The sequence below is a fragment of the Eumetopias jubatus genome, unplaced genomic scaffold (genome assembly GCF_037043125.1).
Source record: "Eumetopias jubatus isolate StellerSeaLion01/CBP00866 unplaced genomic scaffold, mEumJub1_p1.0 scaffold_11, whole genome shotgun sequence".
NCBI lineage: Eukaryota > Metazoa > Chordata > Mammalia > Carnivora > Otariidae > Eumetopias > Eumetopias jubatus.
The window spans coordinates 62,256,080-62,282,120 of NW_028274817.1; positions in this window are offsets into that span (position 1 = coordinate 62,256,080).

Genomic DNA, 26,041 nt, shown 5'->3' on the forward strand with positions numbered 1-26,041 from the left:
TGAGTTGGGGGTGGTCCAAGAAACTCTGACCCAATTACAGGAATGAATACATCACCAGTGGGAAACACTCCAGTGGACAACTTGGTGGGATACCCTCTCACAATAGTTCCCTTGGTTTGCCCCCCTTGTCAGCCCCCTCCTATTGCTTCTCCTCATAGTGGCATTTGGTCCTTGTTTTCTCAATGCCCTTACTAGGTTTATTACTACTCAGACTGCTAAAATCACACTCCAGTTACTCCTTACTCACTATCATCCCTTAGAAGATGAAAATGATGCCCTCTGAACTAGGTGTTTAAAGGGACATCAAAGGGGGGAATGATAAGGAAAATCTGTGTCCTAAGATGGCCGATCAAGCCAGCAAGAGAGTCCCAGTCCTTGCTCCTGGGCTCTTCCAGGTTCTTATCCCTGCCCTGCTTCATGCATGCACCAAAAGTGCCAAGTATGCGGAAGTAGAAGTGTATAAATTGCCCCATTTGTTTGTGCTCCAGGCTCAGACCTTTAGAGACCACTCTCCTCTGAGCCTGCCAGTGTTAAATAAACCTCCTATCCTCCAAGATCTCTAAGTGCTGCTTGGTTCTTCCATCGGGCGATGCAGTCCAGGTTCCGTAAGAAAGAGACTGTCTTTTTTCCATTGCATATTTTTTCCTGATTTGTCAAAGAATAGTTGACCATACAGTTAAGGGTCCATTTCTGGGGCCTCAGTTCTGTTCCATTATTCTGTGTGTCTGTTCTTGTGCCAATATCACGTTGTCTTGGTGATCACAGCTTTGCAATATAGCTTGAAATCAGGCAACGTGATGCCCCCAACTTTATTTTTTTTTCAACATCTCCTTGGCAATTTGGGGTCTTTTCTGGTTCCATACAAATTTTAGGATTGTTTGTTCCAGCACTTTGAAAAATGCCATTGGTATTTTGATCAGGATGGCATTGAAAGTATAGATTGCTCTGGGCAGCATAGACATTTTAACAATGTTTATTCTTCCAATCCATGAGCATAGAATGTTTTTCCATCTTTTAGTGTCTTCTTCAATTTCTCTCATAAGTCTTCTGTAGTTTCTAGAGTATAGATCATTTACCTCTTTGGTTAGGTTTATTCCAAGGTATCTTATGGTTTTTGGTGCTAGGTAAATGGAATCGTTTCTCTAATTTCTCTTTCTACAGTTACACTGTTAGTGTATGAGAAAGCAACTGATTTCTGTGTATTGATTTTGTATCCTGCCACATTACTGAATTGCTGTATGAGTTCTAGTAATTTGAGGGTGGAGTCTTTTGGATTTTCCACATAAAGTATCATGTCATCTGCAAAGAGAGAGTTTGAGTTCTTCTTTGCCAATCTGAATACCTTTTATTTCTTTTTGTTGTCTGATTGCTGTTGCTAGGACTTCTAGTACTGTGTTAAAAAATAGTGGTGAGAGTGGGCATCCTTGTCATGTTCCTGATCTTAAGGGAAAGGCTCTCAGCTTTTCCCCATTGAGAATGATACTCGCTGTGAGCTTTTCATAGATGGTTTTTATGAAATTGAGGAATGTTCCCTCTATCCCTACATTCTGAAGTTTTAATCAGGAGAGGATGCTGTATTTTGTCAAATGCTTTTTCTGCATCAATTGAGAGGATCATATGGTTCTTGTCTCTTTCCTTATTAAAGTGTTCTATCACATTGATGGAGTTGTGAATGTTGAACCACCCTTGCATCCCAGGGATAAATCCCACCTGGTCGTGATGGATAATCCTTTTAATGTACTGTTGGATCCTATTAGCTAGGACCAAGCCTTATTTAAAAAAAAAAAATCCTGAATACATGACTTAACTTTACACCTAAAGAACTGGAGAAAGAACAACAAATAAAGCCTAAGGCACACATGAGATGAGAAATAATTAAGACTAGAGCAGAGATCAATGAATTGGAAACCAGAAATACAATAAAGCAGATCAACGAAACTAGAAGCTAGTTCTTTGAAGGAATTAATAAGATTGATAAACTACTGGCCAGACTTCTTCAAAAGAAAAGAGAACGGACCCAAATTAATAAAATTATGAATGAAAGGGGAGAGATCACGACTAACACCAAGGAAACAGAAACAATTATCAGAAATTATTATCACCAACTATATGCCAATAAATTAAGCAACCTGGAAGAAATTGATGGCTTCCGGAAATCTATAAACTACCAAGACTGAAATGGGAAGAGATTGACAACCTGAATAGACCAATAACCAGTAACGAGATTGAATCAGTGATCCAAAACCTCCCAAAAACCAAGAGTCCAGGGCCTGATGGATTCCCTGGGGAATTCTACCAAACATTCAAAGAAGAAATAATACCTATTTTCCTGAAGTTATTTCAAAAAAAATATAATCAGAAGGAAAACTTCCAAACTCATTCTATGAGACCATCAATACCTTGATCCCCAAACCAGGCAAAGACCCCATCGAAAGGAGAATTACAGACCAATATCCCTGAGGAATATGGATGCCAAAATTCTCAACAAAAGAAACATTTAAAAATTACCTTATTTCTCATTCTTAAGTATTCTATGCTTTTAAAGTGTGAACATTTTAAACAATAAGGATTCCACGTAATGAGTGATTGAAAATTTGCCATACACAGGGAAACAGGTTTGATTTGAGTTGCCATTTATTTTAATATTCAAATCAGAAAAACTTATTTAAATTTTAAAAGCAAATAAGGCAATATGTCATATATTGCAGTGTATCTTGGTAGTTTGAGGGAGCACCTCATAATAATGTACACTAATATTTCTGCACTGAAATATGTGAACATTAAGTGGAATAAGTTAAGAACTATACATAGCTTGTTAGTTGAGATCAGGTTTTGTCAGCAAGTTTGTTCTTGTCAGGTCATGCTTTTTTGTTTGTTTTTTATTTGAGTATAGTTACCATACAATGTTACATTAGTTTGAGGAGTACAACATAGTGATCGGATAATTTTATACATTATGCTGTGTTCACACAAGTATAGTTACCATCTATTACCATCACTTTTACATGACTGTTACATTATCATTGACTATATTTTATATGCATCATCTTTTATTCCCAAGACTTATTCATTCTGTAACTGGAAGCCTGTATCTCCTACTCCCCTTCATCATTTTGCCCTTCACTTCCCTCTGGCAACTATGAGTTTGTTCTCTGTATTTATAGGTCTGATTCTGCTTTCTTTTATTAGTATTATGTTATGTTAATCACCATACATTACATCAATTTTTGATGTAGTGTTCTGTGATTCATTGTTTGCATATAACACCCAGTGATCCATTCAGTACATGTCCTCTTTAATACCCATCACCAGGCTAACCCATCCCCCCTCCACTCTAGAACCCTCAGTTTGTTTCTCAGAGTCCATAGTCTCTTATGCTTTGTCTCCTCCTCTGATTTCCCCCCATTCATTTTTCCCTTCTTGCTATCTTCTTCTTCTTCTTCTTTTTTTAACGTATAATGTATTATTTTTTTTTTTTTAACATATAATGTATTCTTGTTTCAGAGGTACAGGTCTGTGATTCAACAGTCTTACACAATTCACAGTGCTCACCATAGAGGTGAGGGCACATACCCTCCCAATGTCTATCACCCAGCCACCCCATCCCTCCCACCCCCGACCACTCCAGCAACCCTCAGTTTGTTTCCTGAGATTAAGAATTCCTCATATCAGTGAGATCATATGATACATGTTTTTCTCCGATTGACTTATTTCACTCAGCCTAATACCTTACAGTTCCATCCACGTCATTGCAAATGGCAAGATTTCATTCCTTTTGATGGCTGCATAATATTCCATTGTGTGTATATCTACCTATCTATCTATCTATCTATCTATCTATCTATCTATATACACCGCATCTTCTTTATCCATTCATCTGACAATTTCACACATATAGTCAAGTCATGTTTTGCCACCAAATGTTATGTATAACTTTCAGTTTTCAGAACTTCTTGGATTCTGGAATTGTTGATAAGAGGTCATGGAGCTATATATATATCAGATGCATTCCAATATATATGTATATATCATGAGAATATGTATGTATATCATAAAAATCAAATAGGGATCCATGATCTCTTATGTTGCTTATGACAGCAACAGAACCATTCCAATATTTCAATTTTCCTGTGGAAGAGGATACTATATCAGTGTTTTCTGAACTTCGATGTGCATGTAAATCACCTGCTGAGTTTTTAAAAACTACAGATTTCTGAAAATCATGCCAAATATACCAAAATGAAAATTCCAGAGCTTGGGTCCCAGAAATCTATATTTATTTGGGTTTTATTGGTAATTTTGATACTGCTTGTGTGTGATGAGGTTTCAAGATCAAATCCAAATGGGAAAATAAAAAGGGACAATGTAAAAAGATTTTTTCACAGCTAAATGTATTCAGTTTCAAAAGCTGTCCCTTTTATTCCCTCCTTCCTACATTTTTAGTGTTGATATATTCTTTTAATTATAGCAGTCCATGAAATTAAAACAAAAAAAGTCTGGGATCCAGTATGACATTGGTTTTTTTAACTCTTTTCCCAGCAAAGCCCTTTTTAATGAATGAAATCTTATGTGGAATCCTAATGTAAAATACAGATGAACAGCACTGTGTTTGTATAAACTTGCTTAAATGAGTAATTAAGTCCTCTTGCCCAGCATCACTGGTGCTTTTTTCCCAATATATCATGTGCCACTGCAAAACACTTTTATACTATTCATTTACATAAAATATTTCTGTTAAACACTATACTAGGCTGATAATATAAGGATGATTAGGATTCACCCTTATTCTCAAGGTGTCCATAGTCTGGTTGAAGAATCAGACATGTAAATGAAGAATTACAAAGAGCTACAGAAAAATACATAGTATCATATATAAAGGAACATGGGAATATAGAGTAAATAGCTACTGATACTGCAAACTTCAAATTAGTATTTCTATAGGTATACTTAAAGTTTAGAAACAGAATGTATGAGAACAGTCTCATGAACCATGAGAGACTATGGACTCTGAGAAACAAACTGAGGGTTTTAGAGGGGAAGGGGGTGGGTGGATGGGTTAGCCTGGTGATGGGTATTAAGGTGGGCACGTACTGCATGGAGCACTGGGTATTATAGGAAAACAATGAATCGTGGATCACTACATCAAAAACTAATGATGTATGGTGACTAACATAATAAAATTAATTTAAATTAAAAAAAGAAAAAACAGTCTTGGAGAGAAGCTATTTTATACTAAATTTTTATCAAGCACAAACAGGTTCAGCTTATCCAAGTGACAGTATTACTACACTTTCCTAACAGGGTTGTCCATATACCAGTATTGTTTAATACATGCTAATTGTCTTTTTTTTTTTCATTTTCAAATAACCCTCTTTTTAAAAATTCAAAGATACCATCTTATGGATCAAGGACTATAAACAATTCATCAATCTAACCTTTATTTCAAATGATTTTTTTACAAAAATCATGTAGCTTTAGTCCTCACTCCACCCCAAAAAAGTACAAAAAAGAACAAAATATCAGTTACCTACCCCTTGGCTTAAGAAATAAAACATTACCAGTTTAGCTCCATTTTCCCACCAGAGGCAACCACTGTCTAAAAGTTCATATTTATCATTCCTATGTGTTTATATTTTAATACATACATGCACATTCTTATGATATAATTGTATCTTGCATATTTCCTAGTTTTATATGTTTGGTATCATATTGCCATTTTATTTTTCAAGATGATGTTTGGGATTCATTATGTTATTTTCATTTTCACTTCCATATTGTTTTTCATTGCATAATATCACACAATTTATCCATGTATGAGTGATAAACATTTAAGGTGTTTCCATTTATTTTCTGTCATTACAAATAATACTGCTATAATCATTCTCGAACATATTTCCTATGTTGACTGGGGATAATATCTCTAGGATATATACCTCAGAGTGGGACTTCTGTGTTGAAGAATATGTGTACTTTCTATTATCTATGTAGACATTTGTATTATTTGAAAGTAATGATGCTGTAATGATTTTCAATATAATCTGTATGTAATTTTGTTAATTCTTATTATTATCATTATTATTATTTTGTGATTTGTTTCTTATCATGCTTGCTAGGACTCCAGAACAATGCTTGAAAAACAGCAACAACAAAAAAACTATAGGAGAATAATTTTCTTGTCACTGATTTTAAACGAAATTCTAATAATTCACTGTTAAGGATGATATTTGCTGTAGACTTTTGATAGATACACTTTTTTAGGTTAAAGAAGTTTGTTTCCTAGTTTACTAGGAGTTTGGTCATGAATGATTCATCTGAATGTTGGTTTGATGAATACATCAAATGTTGGATTTTAATGTTTTTTTCTTTATATATTGAGACTATCCTCTGTTCTCCAATTTAATCTCTTTATGTGGTTAAAATACATAGATCTTTTGTTATTTTAATTTATTATTTTTTGTTAAAAAAATTTATTATGTTACCCACCATACGGTACTTCATTAGTTTTTTGATGTAGTGTTCCATGATTCATTGTTTGCACCCAATATTTGTTGCAATATGCACCTTCCTTAATACCCATCACTGAGCTAACCCATCCCCCCACCACCCTCCACTCTGAAACCTTCAGTTTGTTGCCCAGAGTCCATAGTCTCTCATGGTTTGTCTCCCCTCTGATTCCCCCCCTTCATTTTTCCCTTCCTTCTCCTAATGTCCTCCATGCTATTCCTTATCTTCCACAAATAAGTGAAACCATATAATGATTGTCTTTCTCTGCCTGACTTATTTCACTTAGCATAATCCCCTCCAATTCCATCCATGTCAATGAAAATGGTGGGTATTCATCCTTTCTGATGGCTGAGTAATATTGCATTGTATATATGGACTACATCAAGACACATCTCCAAAGGCAAGGGGAACAAAAGCAAAAGTGAACGTTGGGACTTCATCAAGATAAAAACTCCTGCACAGCAAAGGAAAGAGTCAACAAAGCAAAGAGGCATCCCATGGAAAGGGAGATGATATTTGGACATGACACTAGAGATAGAACGTTGGTATCCAAGATGTATAAAGAACTTCTAATTCTTGGGGCGCCTGGGTGGCTCAGTCGTTAAGCGTCTGCCTTCAGCTCGGGTCATGATCCCAGGGTCCTGGAATTGAGCCCCACATTGGGCTCCCTGCTCAGCGGGAAGACTGCTTCTCCCTCTCCCACTCCCCCTGCTTATGCTCTGTCTCTTACTGTGTCTCTCTGTCAAATAAATAAATAAAATCTTAAAAAAAAGAACTTCTCATTCTCAACACCCATAAAACAAATAATTCAGTCAAGAAATGGGCAAAAGATATGAACAGACACTTCTCCAAAGAAGACATACAAATGGCTAACAGACACATGAAAAAATGTTCAACATCATTAGCCTTCAGGGAAATTCAAATCAAAACCACATTGGAATACCACCTTACACCTCTTAGAATGGCCAAAATTAACAAGACAGGAAACAACAAATGTTGGAGAGGATGTGGAGAAAGGGGAACCCTCTTACAGTGTTGGTGGGAATGCAAGTTGGTACAGCCACTTTGGAAAACAGCATGGAGGTTCCTCAAAAAGTTAAAAACAGAGCTACACTATGACCCAGTGATTTCACTACTAGGTATTTACCCCAAAGATACAGATGTAGTGAAAAGAAGGGGCACATGCACCCCAATGTTCATAGCACCGAGGTCCACAATAGCCAAACTGTGGAAGGAGCCAAGATGCCCTTCAACAGATGAATGGATAAAGAATATGTGGTCCATATTAAATTTATTTTTAATTTTTTTAATTTAAATTCAATTTAGTTAACATATACTGTATTATTAGTTTCAGGGGTAGAATTTAGTGACTCATCAGTTGCATGTAACACCCAGTGCTCATTACATCATGTACATTTCTTAATGCCCATCACCCAGTTACCCCATTTGCCCACCCACCTCCCCTCCAGGAAGCCTTAGTTTGTTTCCTCTAATTAAGAGTCTCTTGTGGTTTGCCTCCCTTTCTGTTTTATCTTATTTTATTTTTCCTTCCCTTCCCCTATGCTCATCTGTTTTGTTTCTTAAATTCCACATATGAGTGAAATCATATGGCATGTCTTTCTCTGACTGACTGACTTCGCTTAGCATAATGCCCTGTAGTGCCATCCACATCATTGGAAATGGAAAGATTTCATTCTTTTGGATGGATGAATAATAAATATTCCATTGTCTATATGTATCACATCTTAGATTTCTGTAATATTAAACCATTCTTGTCTTTCTAAGATAAACCCATATGAGTATGAAGTACCTTTAATATGTTGCTTTATTTCTAATATTTTATTTAGTATTTTTCCATCTCTGTTCATAAGAAAGTTTGGTCTTTAATTGTCCATTCATACATACTATCCTTTTTTTGATTTGGTTATCAAAGGTGACAAACATTCCTTTTTCTATTTTTTGAAAGAGTTTGTGTAAGATAAGATTTGTTTTTTCCTCAAATGATTGGTATAATACACCAGTAAAAACATCAGACCCTGGGGAGGCGGAGCAAGATGGCGGAGGAGTAGGAGACCTAGATTTCGTCTGGTCTCAGGAATTCAGCTGAATAGGGATCAAACCATTCTGAACACCTACGAACTCAACAGGAGATCGAACAGGAGAGTAGCAACAACTCTCTGAACAGAGAAGCGACCACTTACTTGAAGGTAGGGCGTGCGGAGAAGTGAATCCGAGGCGATATTCGGGAGGATAGACGGCGGGGGAGGGGCCTCCGCCCGCCGCTTCTGGCAAGTGATAGAGCCATGGAGCACAAAATCGGACCTTTTAGAAGTTGGCTCGGCGGAGGGACGTCGCTGCAGTGGCTAAGCGGGGGGTGGAATCCTCCCGGGACAGTGTGGTCTCAGGACCCTTGGGGTCACAGAGAGACCGGGGGTGCCTGAGTGCGCCAGAGCTCCCAGGTATCAGAGCAGGGAAGCCGGCTGCAGAGACGGAGCAGAGTCGCGGGCTCTCAGCTCGGGGTTGCCATAAACTGTGATCTGTGGCCCAGTCGGGGCACAGCTCCCCCAGCAGGGACCCAACAAGCAGCAGATCCGGGGAGACTCCCCTTCCTTCCCGGGGAGGAGCGGTGCGGGAACGCACTGCAGGGATCTGCTGGGTTTGGAGACTCCGTGCGGGGTCGGGTGCCAGAGATAGCAACGCTCGATCACAGGCCGGGTGAGCACGGAGTGCGGCCTGAGACCGGGGACACGGAAGTCACTGCTTTTCTCTGGGGGCACACTGAGGAGCGGGGCCCCGAGTTCTCAGCTCCTCCGGGCGGAGATTGGGAGGCCACCATTTCTGCCCTGGTCCTCCAAAGCTGTACCGAGAGCTTGCAGGGAACAAAAGCTCCTGAGAGCAAACCGGAGCAGCTTCCTTAGCCCGGACCGACAAGAGCGGGGCAATTCCGCCTCCAGCAAAGACATTTGGAAACCACAGCAACAGGCCCCTCCCCCAGAAGATCAGCACAAACAGCCAGCAAGCCAAGACCAAGTTGATCGATCAAGGAGAATGGGAGAACTCCAGCGCTAGGGAAATACTGCACATAGATTCATGGCTTTTTTTTTTTTTTTTACCATGATTCATTATTTCATCAAAGTTAATTTTTCTTGACTGTTTTTTTTTTATTTTTCTTTTTCCCTTTTTCAACCAACATCTTATCAATCCCTTTTTTAAAAAAAAATTTATTTTTCATTTTTAGAGTCATATTTTATCCCTTCATAGTAGTTACCCTTATTTTTGGCATATATATATATATATAAGTTGTTCTCTCTTTAAAATTTTGAGGTACAGTTTCTTCTAACAGATCAAAATATACCCTAAATCACTAGTGTATGGCTTTGATCTAGTCTCCTGCCTGATCACATTCTCTCCCTTTTTCCTTTTTTTTCTTTTTTTCTTTTTTTTCTTAAACCTTCTTTCTTTTTTCAAACAACTTCTTATCTTATCAAGTCCTTTTATAAAATCTTTTATAATTTTCATCTTTACAGTCATCTTCCATCCCTTCATTGTATCAACCCTTATTTTGTGCATATATGTCTTTCTTCCTTTAAAATTTTAGGAGGCACTTTTTTCTAACAGACCAAAATACGCCCAAAATCTAGTGTGTGGCACTGATCTATGCACTAGCCTGATCATATTTGATCATATTCTGCTTTTTTTTGTATTGTTTTGTTTTTGTTTTTATCTTTTTTTTCTTTTTCTCTTTCTTTTTTCTTTCTTTCCCTTTCTTTTCCCCTGGTTTCAGGTCTTTTCTGATTGGTATACAGTATATTTGCTGGGGACGTTGTAAACCTGTTACCATTTTGTTCTCTCATTCATCTATTCTCCTCTGGACAAAATGACAAGACGAAAGAAATCACCTCAGCAAAAAGAACAAGAGGTAGTACCGTCAGCCAGGGACCTACTCAATACGGACATTAGTACGATGTCGGACCTAGAGTTCAGAATCATGACTTTAAAGATACTAGCTGGGCTTGAAAAAAGCGTGGAAGTTATTAGAGAAACCCTTTCTGGAGAAATAAAAGAACTAAAATCTAACCAAATCGAAATCAAAAAGGCTATTGATGAGGTGCAATCAAAAATGGGGGCACTAACTGCTAGGATAAATGAGGCAGAAGAGAGAATCAGCGATATAGAAGACCAAATGATGGAAAATAAAGAGGCTGAGAAAAAGAGAGAGAAACAACTACAGGATCACGAGGGCAGAATTTGAGAGATAAGTGATACGATAAGACGAAACAATATTAGAATAATTGGGATCCCAGAAGAAGAAGAGAGAGAGAGAGGGGCAGAAGGTATATTGGAGCAAATTATAGCAGAGAACTTCCCTAATGTGAGGAAGGAAACAGGCATCAAAATCCAGGAGGCACAGAGAACCCCTCTCAAAATCAATAATAATAGGTCAACACCCCGACATCTAATAGTAAAACTTACGAGTCTCAGAGACAAAGAGAAAATCCTGAAAGCAGCTCGTGAGAAGAGATATGTAATCTACAATGGTAGAAACATTAGATTGGCAACAGACCTATCCACAGAGACCTGGCAGGCCAGAAAGGACTGGCAAGATATCTTCAGAGCACTAAACGAGAAAAATATGTAGCCAAGAATACTATATCCAGGTAGGCTATCACTGAAAATAGAAGGAGAGATAAAAAGCTTCCAGAACAAACAAAAACTAAAGGAATTTGCAAACACGAAACCAGCCCTCCAAGAAATATTGAGAGGGGTCCTCTAAGCAAAGAGAGAACCTAAAAGCAGCAAAGAGCAGAAACGAACACAGACAACAGACAGTTAACAGTCACCTTACAGGTAATACAATGGCGCTAAATTCATACCTTTCAATAGTTACCCTGAATGTAAATGGGCTAAATGCCCCAATCAAAAGACACAGGCTATCAGATTGGATTAAAAAACAAGACACATCCATATGCTGTCTGCAAGAGACTCATTTTAGACCCAAAGACACCCGCAGATTGAAAGTGAGGGGGTGGAAAACCATTTACCATGCTAATGGACACCAAAAGAAAGCTGGGGTGGCAATCCTTATATCAGACAAACTAGATTTTAAAACAAAGACTGTAATAAGAGATGAGGAAGGACACTATATCCTACTTAAAGGGTCTATCCAACAAGAAGATCTAACAATTGTAAATATCTATGCCCCGAACATGGGAGCAGTCAATTATATAAGGCAATTAATAACAAAAGCAAAGAAACACATTGACAACAATACAATAATAGTGGGGGACTTTAACACCCCCCTGACTGAAATGGACAGATCATCTAAGCAAAAGATCAACAAGGAAATAAAGACTTTAAATGACACACTGGACCAAATGTACTTCACAGACATATTCAGAACATTCCATCCCAAAGCAACGGAATACACATTCTTCTCTAGTGCCCATGGAACATTCTCCAGAATTGATCACATCCTAGGTCACAAATCAGGTCTCAATCGGTACCAAAAGATTGGGATCATTCCCTGCATATTTTCAGACCACAATGCTTTGAAACTAGAACTCAACCACAAGAGGAAAGTCGGAAAGAACTCAAATACATGGAGGCTAAAGAGCATCCTACTAAAGAATGAATGGGTCAACCAGGAAATTAAAGAAGAATTAAAAAAATTCATGGAAACCAATGAAAATGAAAACACAACTGTCCAAAATCTTTGGGATACAGCAAAGGCAGTCCTGAGAGGAAAGTATATAGCAATACAAGCCTTTCTCAAGAAACAAGAAAGGCCTCAAATACACAACCTAACCCTACACCTAAAGGAGCTGGAGAAAGAACAGCAAATAAAGCCTATACCCAGCAGGAGAAGAGAAATCATAAAGATCAGAGCATAAATCAATGAACTAGAAACCAAAAGAACAGTAGAACAGATCAACGAAACTAGGAGCTGGTTCTTTGAAAGAATTAACAAGATTGATAAACCCCTGGCCAGACTGATCAAAAAGAAAAGAGAAATGACCCAAATCAACAAAATCATGAATGAAAGAGGAGAGATCACAACCAACACCAAAGAAATACAAACAATTATAAGAACATATTATGAGCAACTCTATGCCAGCAAATTAGATAACCTGGAAGAAATGGGTGCATTCCTAGAGATGTATCAACTACCAAAATTGAACCAGGAAGAAATAGAAAACCTGAACAGACCTATAACCACTAAGGAAATTGAAACAGTCATCAAAAATCTCCGAAGAAACAAAAGCCCAGGGCCAGATGGCTTCCCAGGGGAATTCTATCAGACATTTCAAGAAGAATTAATACCTATTCTCCTGAAACTTCCAAAAAATAGAAATGGAAGGGAAACTTCCAAACTCATTTTATGAGGCCAGCATTACCTTGATCCCAAAACCAGACAAAGACCCCATCAAAAAAGAGAATTACAGACCAATATCCTTGATGAACATGGATGCAAAAATTCTCACCAAAATACTAGCCAATAGGATCCAACAGTACATTAAAAGGATTATTCACCAGGACCAAGTGGGATTTATTCCTGGGCTGCAAGGCTAGTTCAACATCCGCAAATCAATCAACGTGATACAATACATTAACAAAAGAAAGAGCAAGAATCATATGATCTTCTCAATAGATGCAGAAAAAGCATTTGACAAAGTACAACATCCTTTCTTGATCAAAACTCTTCAGAGTATAGGGATAGAGGGTACATACCTCAATATCATAAAAGCCATCTATGAAAAACCTACAGCGAATATCATTCTCAATGGGGAAAGGCTGAGAGCTTTTCCCCTAAGGTCAGGAATGCGGCAGGGATGTCCACTCTCACCACTGCTATTCAACATAGTATTAGAAGTCCTAGGCACAGCAATCAGACAACAAAAAGAAATCAAAGGCATCCAAATCAGCAAAGAGGAAGTCAAACTCTCACTCTTTGCAGATGATATGATACTGTATGTGGAAAACCCAAAAGACTCCACCCCAAAACTGCTAGAACTCATACAGGAATTCAGTAAAGTAGCAGGATATAAAATCAATGCACAGAAATCACTGGCATTCCTATACACCAACAACAAGACAGAGGAGAGACAAATCAAGGAATCTATCCCATTTACAATTGCACCCAAAACCATTAGATACCTAGGAATAAATCTAACCAAAGAGGCAAAGGATCTGTACTCAGAAAACTATAAAATACTCATGAAAGAAATTGAAGGAGACACAAAGAAATGGAAAAACGTTCCATGCTCATGGATTGGGAGAATCAACATTGTGAAGATGTCAATGCTACCTAGAGCAATCTACACATTCAATGCAATCCCCATCAAAATACCATCCACTTTTTTCAAAGAAATGGAACAAATAATCCTAAAATTTGTATGGAACCAGAAGAGACCCAGAATAGCCAGAGGAATACTGAAAAAGAAAAGCAAAGCTGGCGGCATCACAATTCCGGACTTCCAGCTCTATTACAAAGCTGTCATCATCAAGACAGTATGGTACTGGCACAAGAACAGACACATAGATCAATGGAACAGAATCGAGAGCCCAGAAATGGACCCTCAACTCTATGGTCAACTTATTTTTGACAAAGCAGGAAAGAATGTCCAATGGCAAAAAGACAGTCTCTTCAACAAATGGTGTTGGGAAAATTGGACAGCCACATGCAGAAGAATGAAACTGGACCATTTCCTTACACCACACACAAAAATAGACTCCAAATGGTTGAAAGACCTAAACGTGAGACAGGAGTCCATCCAAATCCTAAAGGAGAACACAGGTAGCAACCTTTTCGACCTTAGCCGCAGCAACTTCTTCCTAGAAACATCGCCAAAGGCACGGGAAGCCAGGGCAAAAATGAACTATTGTGATTTCATCAAGATAAAAAGCTTTTGCACAGCAAAAGAAACAGTCCACAAAACCAAAAGACAACCGACAGAATGGGAGAAAATATTTGCAAACGACATATCAGATAAAGGGCTAGTATCCAAAATCTATAAAGAACTTATCAAACTCAACACCCAAAGAACAAATAATCCAATCAAGAAATGGGCAGAAGACATGAACAGACATTTCTCCAAAGAAGACATCCAAATGGCCAACAGGCACATGAAAAAGTGCTCAACATCACTCAGCATCAGGGAAATCCAAATCAAAACCTCAATGAGATACCACCTCACACCCGTCAGAATGGCTAAAATTAACAAGTCAGGGAACGACAGATGTTGGCGGGGATGTGGAGAAAGGGGAACCCTCCTACACTGTTGGTGGGAATGCAAGCTGGTGCAACCACTCTGGAAAACATTATGGAGGTTCCTCAAACAGTTGAAATTAGAGCTACCGTTCGATCCAGCAATTGCACTACTGGGTATTTACCACAAAAATACAAATGTAAGGACCCGAAGGGGTACGTGTACCCCAATGTTTATAGCAGCAATGTCCACCATAGCCAAACTGTGGAAAGAGCCAAGATGCCCATCGACAGATGAATGGATAAAGAAGAAGTGGTATATATACACAATGGAATATTATGCAGCCATCAAAAGGAATGAGATCTTGCCATTTGCAACGACGTGGATGGAACTGGAGGGTGTTATGCTGAGTGAAATAAGTCAATCAGAGAAAGACATGTATCACATGACCTCACTGATATGAGGAATTCTTAATCTCAGGAATCAAACTGAGTGTTACCGGAGTGGTTGGGGGTGGGAGGGATGGGGTGCCTGGGTGATAGACATTGGGGAGGGTATGTGCTACGGTGAGCGCTGTGAATTGTGCAAGACTGTTGAATCACAGATCTGTACTTCTGAAACAAATAACGCAACATATTTTAAGAAAAAAGAAAAAGAAGAAGATAACAGGAGAGGAAGAAAAGGGGAGTATGTCAGAGGGGGAGATGAACCATGAGAGATGATGGACTCTGAAAAACAAACTGAGGGTTCTAGAGGGGAGGGGGTAGGGGGATGGGTTAGCCTGGTGATGGGTATTGAGGAGGGCACGTTCTGCATGGAACACTGGGTGTTATGAACAAACAATGAATCATGGAACACTGCACCAAAAGCTAATGATGTAATATATGGTGATTAACATAACAATAAAAAATTAATAAAAAAACATCAGAGCCTGTATCTGTTGTTAATTAATTAATATGTAAAAATGATGTGATGTTTTAACATAATGAATCGAGACTTTAGAATTATTCATTTCTTTTATTTTTTTAGTTCATTTCATTGTGTTTCTAGAATTGTCCATTTTGTTTAAGACTTCCAATTAGCATGATGTTCATAATATTTTAAAATAATTCTAGTATATCTGCAGTTATTTCTCCTTTTTCATTCCTACGAAGTTTTTTTTTTTAAGATTTATTTATTTATTTATTTGACAGACAGAGACACAGTGAGAGAGGGAACACAAGCAGATGGGGTGGAAGAAAGAAGCAGGCCTCCCACCAAGCAAGGAGCCCAATGTGGGGCTCGATCCCGGGACTCTGGGATCATGACCTGAGCTGAAGGCAGACACTTAACAACTGAGCCACCCAGGCGCCCCTCCTATGAAGTTTCTTTATGCCTTCTCTTTTTTCTTTGATCAGGTTCTACAGAGAAATGTGAGTATTATCAGGCTTTACATAGAACTTAACCTTGGACTTTTTGATCCTTTCTATTATATCTTCATTTCTATTTTTCCTGAGTTTTTTTCCTTATGCTTTTTTGAGTATATTCCATATTTTTCTTGACTTGTGAGATAAATGCTTATCATGTTAATTTTCAGCTTGCCTTTTCCATTGTGAATTTTTTGGATAATATATATACACTTTTATTTATATTTTATTTTATTTTTTTTTATTATGTTCAGTTACCCAACATATAAGACATCATTAGTTTTTGATGTAGTATTCAATGATTCATTAGTTGCATATATGTGCCCTCTTTAATACCTATTACCCGGTTACACCATCTCCCCACCCCCCTCATTCCTGTAATCCTACGTTTGTTTCCTGGAGTCCAGAGTCTCTCATGCTTTGTCTCCCTCCCTGATTTCTTCCCATGCAGTTTTCCCTCCTTTTCCCTTTGGTCCTCTGCACTATTTCTTATGTTCCACATATGAATGAAACCATATGATAATTATCTTTCTCTGCTTGATTTATTTCACTTAGCATAATACCCTCCACTTCCATCCATGTCAATGCAAATTGTGGGTGTTCAACTGTTCCAATGGCTGAGTAATATTCTGTTGTATATATGAACCACATCTCCTTTATCTTTTCATCTGTTGAAGGACATCTCAACTCCTTCCACAGTTTAGCTATTGTGGACATTTCTGCTATGAACATTGGGGTGCATGTGCCCCTTTTCACTACATCTGTATCTTTGGGGTAAATACCTAGTAGGGCAATTGCCGGGTCAAAGGGTAGCTCTGTTTTTAACTTTTTGAGGAACCTCCATGCTGTTTTCCAAAGTGGCTGTACCAGCTTGCATTCCCACCAACACTGTAAGAGGGTTCCCTTTCGCCACATCCTCTCCAACATTTGTTGTTTCCTGTCTTGTTAATTTTGACCATTGTAACGTGTAAGGAAGTGTCTAATTGTGGTTTTGATTTGAATTTCCCTAATGGCTAATGATGAACATTTTTTTCATGTGTCTGTTAGCCATTTGTATGTCTTCTTTGGAGAAGTGTCTGTTCATGTCTTCTGAGAATTTCTTGACTGGATTATTTGTCTTTTAGGTGTTGAGTTTGAGAAGTTCTTTATAGATCTTGGATACCAGACATATATCTGTATTGTCATTTGCAAATATCGTCTCCCATTCTGTGGGATGCCTCTCAGTTTTGTTGACTGTTTCCTTTGCTGTGCAGAACCTTTTTATCTTGATGAAGTCCCAAAGTTCATTTTCGCTTTTGTTTCCCTTGCCTTTGGAGATGTGTCTTGAAAGAAGTCGCTGGGGCTGATGTCGAAGAGGTTACTGCCTATGTTCTCCTCTAGGATCTTGATAGATTCCTGTCTCAAATTTAGGTCTTTCATCCATTTAGATTTTATCTTTGTGTATGGTGTAAGAGGATGGTCGAGTTTCACATTCTGCACATGGCTCCAATTTTCCCAGCACCATTTATTGAAGAGACTGTCTTTATTCCATGGCATATTTTTTTCATGCTTTGTCAAAGGTTCATTGACCATAGAGTTGAGGGTACATATCTAGGTTCTCTATTCTGTTCCACTGATCTGTGTGTCTGTTTTTTGCTAAAACCATGCTGTCTTGATGATCACAGCTTTGTAATATAGCTTGAAGTCAGGCAGTATGATGCCCCCAGCTTTGTTTTTCTTTTTCAACATTTCCTTGGCAATTCAGGGTATTTTCTGGTTCCATATAAATTTTAGTGTTGTTTGTTCCAGCTCTGTGAAAAATGTTGATGGTATTTGATAAGGATTGCATTGAATGTGTAGATTGCTCTGGGAAGCATAGACATTTTAATAATGTTTATTCTTCCAATCCATGAGCATGGAATGCTTTTCCATCTCTTTGTGTCTTCCTCAATTACTTTCATCAGTGTTCTGTAGTTTATAGAGTACAGATCCTTTACCACTTTGGTTAGGTTTATTCCTAGGTATCTTATTTTTTTGTGCAATTGTAAATGGGAATGATTTCTTAATTTCTCTTTCTGTAGTTACATTGTTACTATATAGGAAAGCAATTGATTTCTGTGCATGGATTTTGTATACTGCCACGTTGCTGAATTTCTCTATGAGTTCTAGAAATTTGCGGGTGGAGTCATTTGGGTTTTCCACATAAAGTATCATGTCATCTGTGAAGAGAGAGAGTTTGACTTCTTCTTTGCCAATTTGAATGCCTTTTATATCTTTTTGTTGTCTAATTTCTGAAGCTAGGATGTCTAGTACTATGGTGAACAAAAATGTTGAGGGTGGGCATCCTTGTTGTGTTTCTGACCTTACGGGAAAAGCTCTCAGTCTTTTCCCCATTGAGAAATATATTTGCTGTGGGCTTTTCATAAATGGCTTTATGATATTGAGGTATGTTCCCTCTATCTCTATATTTTGAAGCATTTTAATCAGGAAAATATGCTGTATTCTGTCAAATGCTTTTTCTGCACCAATTGAGAAGATCATACAATTGTTGTCTCTGATTTTGTTAATGTGATCTATCACGTTGATTGATTTGTGAATGTTGAACCACCCTTGTATCCCAGGAATAAATCCCACCTAATCATGGTGAATAATGCTCTTAATGCACTGTTGGATCTTATTGGCTAGTATCTTGTTGAGTATTTTGACTTCCATGTTTGTCAGGGATATTGGTCTTTAATTCTCCTTTTAGATGGGGTCTTTGGTTTTGGAATCAGGATAATGCTGGCTTCATAGAACGAGTTTGGAAGTTTACCTTCCATTTTGATTTTTTAGAAATAGCTTCAGTAGAATAGATATGATTTCTTCTTTAATTTTTGGTAGAATTCCCCTGGGTAGCCATCTGGCCCTGGACTCTGTTTTTTGGGAGGTTTTTGATTACTGTTTCAATTTCTTTGCTGGTTATTGGTCTGTTCAGATTGTCTGTTTCTTCCTTTTCAGTCTTGGTAGTTTATAAGTTTCCAGGAATGCATCCATTTCTTCCAGATTGCCTAGTTTGTTGGCATATAGCTGCTGGTAATAATTTCTAATAATTGTCTCTATTTCCTTGGTATTGGTCTTGATTTCTCCCCTTTTATTCATGATTTTAATTTGGGTCCTTTCTCTTTTCTTTTGGATAAGTCTGGCTAGAGGTTTATCGATCTTATTCTTTCAATGAACCAGCTTCTAGTTTTGTTGATCTGCTCTACTGTTTTTTTTTTTTTTTTTCTTTCTATTTCATTGATCTCTGCTCTAATCTTTATTATTTCTCTTTTCCTGCTTGGTTTAGGTTTTATTTGCTCTTCTTTCTCCAGGTCCTGTAGGTGTAAGGTTAGCTTGTGCATTTGGGATTTTTCTACTTTTTTTGAGAGAGGCCTGGATGGCTATGTGCTTCCCTCTAAGGACCACTTTTGAAGTATCCAGTAGGTAGTGAATTGATGTGTTTTCATTTTCATTGGTATTGCATGAACTGTTTAAGTTCCTCTTTAATTTCCAGATTGAACCATCCATTCTTTAGCAGGATGCTTTTTAACCTCCAAGTGTGTGCATTCCTTCCAAATTTTTTCTTGTGGTTGTGTTCCACTTTCAAAGCATTTTGTTCTGAAAATATGAATGGAATAGTCTCATTCTTTTGGTATCCATTGAGACCTGATTTGTGACCCAGAATGTGGTCACATATTCTTTCAGTTTCTGCTAGTCCTGGAAGCTCTTTATCTCTCTCTCTCTCCATTCTGATTGACAGCCTTGCTGGATAAAATATTCTTGGCTGCCTATTCTTGTCATTTAGTACCCTGAATATATCTTGCCAGCCCTTTCTAGCTTGCCAGGTCTCAGTGGATAGGTCTGATGTTAATCTGATGTTCCTACTTTGTACATAAAGAATCTCCTCTCCCTAGCTGCTTTCAGGATAGCTTCCTTGGCTCTAAGATTTGCAAGCCTCACTCTTATATGTCAATGTGTTGATCTGTATTTATTTTTGGAGGGTTCCTCTCTGCCTCTTGGACACAAATGCTTATTTCCTTCCCTCGATTAGGGAAGGTCTCAGCTGTGATTTGCTCAAATATACCTTCTAGTCCTCTTTCTCTCTCTCCACCCACTTGGGGATCCCAATAATTCTGACATTGGAATGTTTCATGGCATCATTGCTCTCTCGAAGTCTGTTTTCATGGACTACTAGCTGCCTATCCCTATCTTACTCAGCTTCCTTCCTTTCTAGCCTATCTTCTAGATCACTGATTAGTTATTCTGCCTCATTTACCCTGGCTGCTGAAGTATCCAGTTTAGACTGCATCTCATTCATAGCATTTTTAAGTTTGGCCTGATTAGATCTCATTTCTGCCACTGATTTTTTTGTCAAGGCTGGCTATTGACTTTGTGTTTGCTATCCTGCAGAGTATCTCTGACATCTTGCTTATATCCGTATCCATTAATTCTGTGGCAGAGGACATTGTCTCTTGTTGTCATCTTCGTTGGGAGTTCCTCCTCCTAGTCATTCTGTCGAGAGATGGTTGAACGAATGAACATAGTTTAAAATATCAACCACGATTCAAAAAAAAATGCACCTTATAAAAAATCCAAAGTGGTTGAAAGTGACCACAGATACGCATCCAAAGCCAAGATGATCCAAAACAATAAAAAAGAAAAAAATTAAGAAAAGAAAAAGAAAGGGGGTGCAAGGAGAGAGATTATAATCTCTCAGGGTGAACAAAGCATGGTGATCTGCCTGTTCCTGATTGATTTTTGGTCTCTGTGTTAGACAACACTATATCCCAGAATTGCAAAAAATTCAGAACGAATATATATATACATATATATATATATATCAAGATAAAATTGAATACTGTGAAAAATGGGCTAGTATGGGACATAAACCTATAAAACATAGATGTGAAAAAAATAAGTTCATTGACTTAAAAACATCGGTTGGAAAATAATCTATTTGATACAGAAACAGGGTAAAAAGTAGAAAAAAGAAAAAAGAAAGAATAAGAAAAGAAACTAAAAAAGAAATGTAAGATTTTAGCCTGAAATATAAATGAGTCATGAGGGAACACCTGGAGCTCCGTATATTATTTTCCCCTGGCACTGGAGTTTTACAGTCCTGTGGGAAATAACCTTATCATTCACTTGTTCTTCCTGTCTGTCTTCTGGGGGAGGGGCCTGCTACTCAGCCTCTCAGGTGTCTTTGCCTGGGTGGAGTTGCCCCACCCATTGTCAGGGGGCTGGGCTTAATGTGAGCTGGTTGGATTTTTGGCTTTTGTTCCCTGGAGTCTTTCTGCTTCTCTTTAGAGGGTCAGAGCAAATATGACTAAGCGGGATTCTCTGGTTTGCAGTATCTCCCCCCACCTCAACAAATCCTCCAGGTCAAACCCTCTCCACCTCTGCACGTATCAAACTCTGCACAGACTTGCTCAAATTGTGCCCACCGCACCTCTCCCCAGGGGGTCACGGGGACCAGTGAGCATCTCTGTGCTTTGTGACTTTGCAATTGTCAGCAGCAGTCCAGTATGAGCTCGCATGTGCACCCTCTTCTGCAGCTTCCAGGTCATTCTGGGTGCTGCCCCAGTGTCCCTTCAGGGTTCACACCATCCTGAGAGCTATTGCCCAGTTGTGGGCTCCTTGTGTGCCCAACTGCTGAATCCCGTGGCTCCTGCCAGCTGCACCCTCCTGGGCGAGTTACAGGGACCCTTGAACATCTCTGTGCTTTATGACTCTTCAACTGCTAGTGGCCATGGGCTCTCGTGTGCACCCTTTTCCACAGCTCCCTGGTCATGCTGGGTGCTGTCCTATTGTCCTTTCATGGGCCACACCGCCCTGAGAACTGTTGCCCTGCCATGAGCGCAAGCCATTTTCTATCTCCCATAGGATGTTAAGCAGCCCACACCTTCTAGTCTTTTTCAGGGTGGTCAGGCAGAGGGCAGTCTCCCTACCTGCTTGGCTCACAGTTTATTGTGACTGAAGCTGAGAGTCCCTTCTAGGCTTGCTGACCATAAATAGTCTTCCCACTCCAGTGCTTGGGCACTCTTGGTGCAGGCTCCCACATTCTTTCTGAGTCTCCTGGAATCCTGAGACCACAGTGATCCACCTAGAATTCTGCCCTATTCATCCCCTGTGCCCTTTTCAGAAGGGGGTGCCTCTCACTAGAGCAGATTTCCAAGGGTCCTGATTTTTTGCTCTGGTGTTATATCACTTTCTGGTGGCCAGCTTATGGAGGTTCCCTCCCCCCTCCATTTATCTTCCAATATTTCCCTTGAAGATCCCATGTTCCACACCTCCTACCTTGCAAAAAATAGTCATTTTTCTGCTTGTGGAGATCCAGATAAATCTTCTTATATATCAGGTTGAATTCATGTATGTTTAGAATATTTCATAGATATCCAACTAAATTTGAGGGGCCAGATGAAATGAGGTCCCCTATTCTGCCACCACCCTGCCCCTCTCTCCATATGTACACTTTTTAAAATACAAGTATAATTACCATACAGTGTTATATTAGTTTCAGGTTACAATGTAATGATTCAACAATTTTATACATTGCTCAGTGCTCATCACAATATGTAAACACTTAATCCCCTTCACCTATATCACCCATCCTCCCATCCACCTCCCCTCTGGTAAACACCAGTTTGTATTCTGTATTGAAGAGTATGTTGGTATTGAGTTGTATAAGTTCCTTGTATATTCTGTATACTAACCCTTTATCAGATATATCATTTGCAAATATCTCTTCCAGTCATTAAGTTGTATTTTTGTTTTGTTTATGGTTTTATTTGCCATGCAAAAGCTTTTGTTTAGGGATAGTTACAATAGTTTAATTTTCCTTTCATTTTTCTTGCCTTAGGAGACATACTTAGAAAAATGTCTACAACTGAGTCAAATTACTGCCTATTTTTTCGTCTAGGAATTTTATAGTTTCAGGCCTCACATTTGGATCCTTAATTCATTTTGAGTTTATTTCTGTATATGGTATAAGAAAGTGGTCCAGTTTCATTCTTTTGCATGTAGCTGTCCAGTTTTCCAGCACCATTTGTTGAAGAGACTCTTTTTTTCCATTGTATATTCTTGCCTTCTACATCACAGGTTAACCATATGATCGTGAATTTATTTCTGGGCTCTCTGTCCTGTTGTATTGATCTATATATCTATTTTTGTGCCAGTACCATACTGTTTTGACTACCATAACTTTGTCATATGTTTTGAAATCTGGGATTGGGATACCTTCAACTTTTTTCTTTCTCAAGATTGCTTTGTCTATTTGTATTTTTTGGGGGGTTCCATACGAATTTTAGGATTATTTCTTCTAGTTCTGTTAAAAATGCTCTTGGTATTTTGATAGGGATTGCATTACACATGTAGATTGTATTAGATAATATGGACATTTTAACAATATTTGGTCTCCTAATCCATGGGCGTGGGATATCTTTCTTCAATTTCTTTCATCTGTGTCATCTTCAATTTGTTTCATCAGTGTTTTATAGTTTTCAGAGTATAAGTCTGTTACCTCCTAGGTTAAATTTATTCCTATGTATTTTTCTTATTTCTGTTGCAATAGCAAATGGGATTTTTTTTTTTTTGAAATTTCATTTTCTGCAGTGATTTAAAGAATGCATGGAGTGCTTCCATGAGAGCTAGCATTCACTGAGATGCTATTCCATGAACATAGGAGCTGGCTGGCACCACTTCCCTACCCCGCCCCTCACCATAAACACAAAGCCACCTTTGGGAAACAGCACACTGCCAACACTGGATCCTTAACTTGCCGACACCAAACCCCACACCCCAGCACTCTGCCAGGACGGCCTTGCTAAGTCAAGCTTGCCTCAATCCCAATGCTGTGGGCCCCACCCCCAGACCGGGACAAGCTCCTGCTCATACTATGTCTCTAAAGCCTGGAGTTTTAAAGGTCAGCAGGTTTGGCTGAGATAGAACTTGGTGAGCACTGTGCTGTACCTGAGAAGGCAGGCAAAAAAATCCTGAGGCAGACAGCATGGAAACAGGATCTCAGAACATGTGGGGCACAGAGTGGGGAGATTATTTGCTCTTCTTGTAGTGCTTCCCCTGAGAGACAACATTGCAGAAATGCCTCTCTAGGAACAAAGGAACTGGTTGACCCCATTTCCTTCTCTTACCCCTTAGCATAAACACAGAGCCACCTGTGGGAAATAGCACAGCACAAACACTGCATGCTTATGTTGTTTATACCAAGCCCCACCCCTGTGTGCTTTGTTGTTACGAACCCCCTTTTCAAGCTTACCTCAGTCCCAGAGTGCCCAGCTTCTTCCCCAGAAGATCAGCACAAACCCCTGCCCACACCATGTCTCCTAACCAGAGAGTTCTGCAGGGCCTCAGTTCTTGTGGAAGTAGTATCAGGTCTCATTTTATAAGCAGACCAGAGCACACCTACTTAAAACTTGCCACATTCAGGACAATACCAAATGCTGCCCAGAGAAAACAAGCAGAGCCTCTGCAGATGACTTGTCTGAAGGATAGAACAGCCCAAATACAGGGGCGCCTGGGTGGCTCAGTTGGTTAAGCGACTGCCTTCGGCTCAGGTCATGGTCCTGGAGTCCCGGGATCGAGTCCCACATCGGGCTCCCTGCTCGGCGGGGAGTCTGCTTCTCCCTCTGACCCTCTTCCCTCTCGTGCTTTCTATCTCTCATTCTCTCTCTCTCTGAAATAAATAAAATCTTTAAAAAAAAAAAAAACAGCCCAAATACAACAGCATAGCACACGAAGCACACACCAGAGACACTTCCTGAAGTGCCAGGCCCTGGACACTGCATGACCTCTTTTACATAAAGCCATTACTTTCAGGATCAGGAGACATAACAGGATTTTCTAACACAGAAGATGGCAGAGGAATTCATCCCAAATAAAAGAACAAGATAAGTCCAGGGCCAAGATCTAAGCAAAACAGATACAAGTAACATGCCTGATGGAGAATTTCAAGCAACAATCACAGTACTAACTGGGCTTGAGAAAAGTATAGAAGACATGAGTGAGTTGCATACCACAGAGATAAAAGAGTTAAAAAAGAATCAGAGATAAAGAATGAAATAAATGAGATTGGAAACAGGCTTGATATAATGAGCAGGCTGGAATAAGCAAGGAAGGAATTATTGACATACAAGATAAAAGAAAATAATGAAGCTGAAAAAAAGAATTATGAGATAGATTTCAGGAACTCAGTGACTTCATTAAATGTAATAACATTCTTCTTATAGGCGTCCCAGAAGATGAAGAGAGAAAATGGGGCAAAAAAAAATTTATTTGAAGAAATAAGGACTGAAACCTTCCCTGATCTGGGGAAGGAAAGAGACATTCTGTCAGGAGGCACAGAGAACTCCCATCAAAATAAAAAAAACAGGCCAACACCAAGACATACTGTAAATAAAATTACAAAATACAATGATAAAGAAAAAAAATCTTAACAGCAGCAAGACAAAAGCAGTCCTTAACTTACAAGTCTAGCTAGATCTTTCTCAACATAAACTTGTCAAGCCAAAAGAAAGGGGCATGATACATTCAACATGCTGAATGGGAAGAATCTGCAGCCAAGAATCCTCTATCCAGCAAGGTTATCATTCAGAATAGAAGGAGATATAAAGTTTCCCAGAAAAACTAAAGGAGTTCATGACCACTAAGCCAGCCCTGCAAGAAATATAAAGGGAACTCTTTGAATGGAAGGGAAAGACCAAAAGTGTCAAAGACAAAAAGGGAACAGAAAATCTCCAAATAGAACAATAAAACAAGTAATAAAATGGCACTAAATACACATCTATCAATAACTACTCTGAATGTAAATGGACTAAATGGTCCTCTGAAAAGGCATAGGGTTTCAGAATGGATAAAAAAACAAGACCAATCTGTATACTTCCTACAAGAAACTCATTTTGGACCTACAGACAC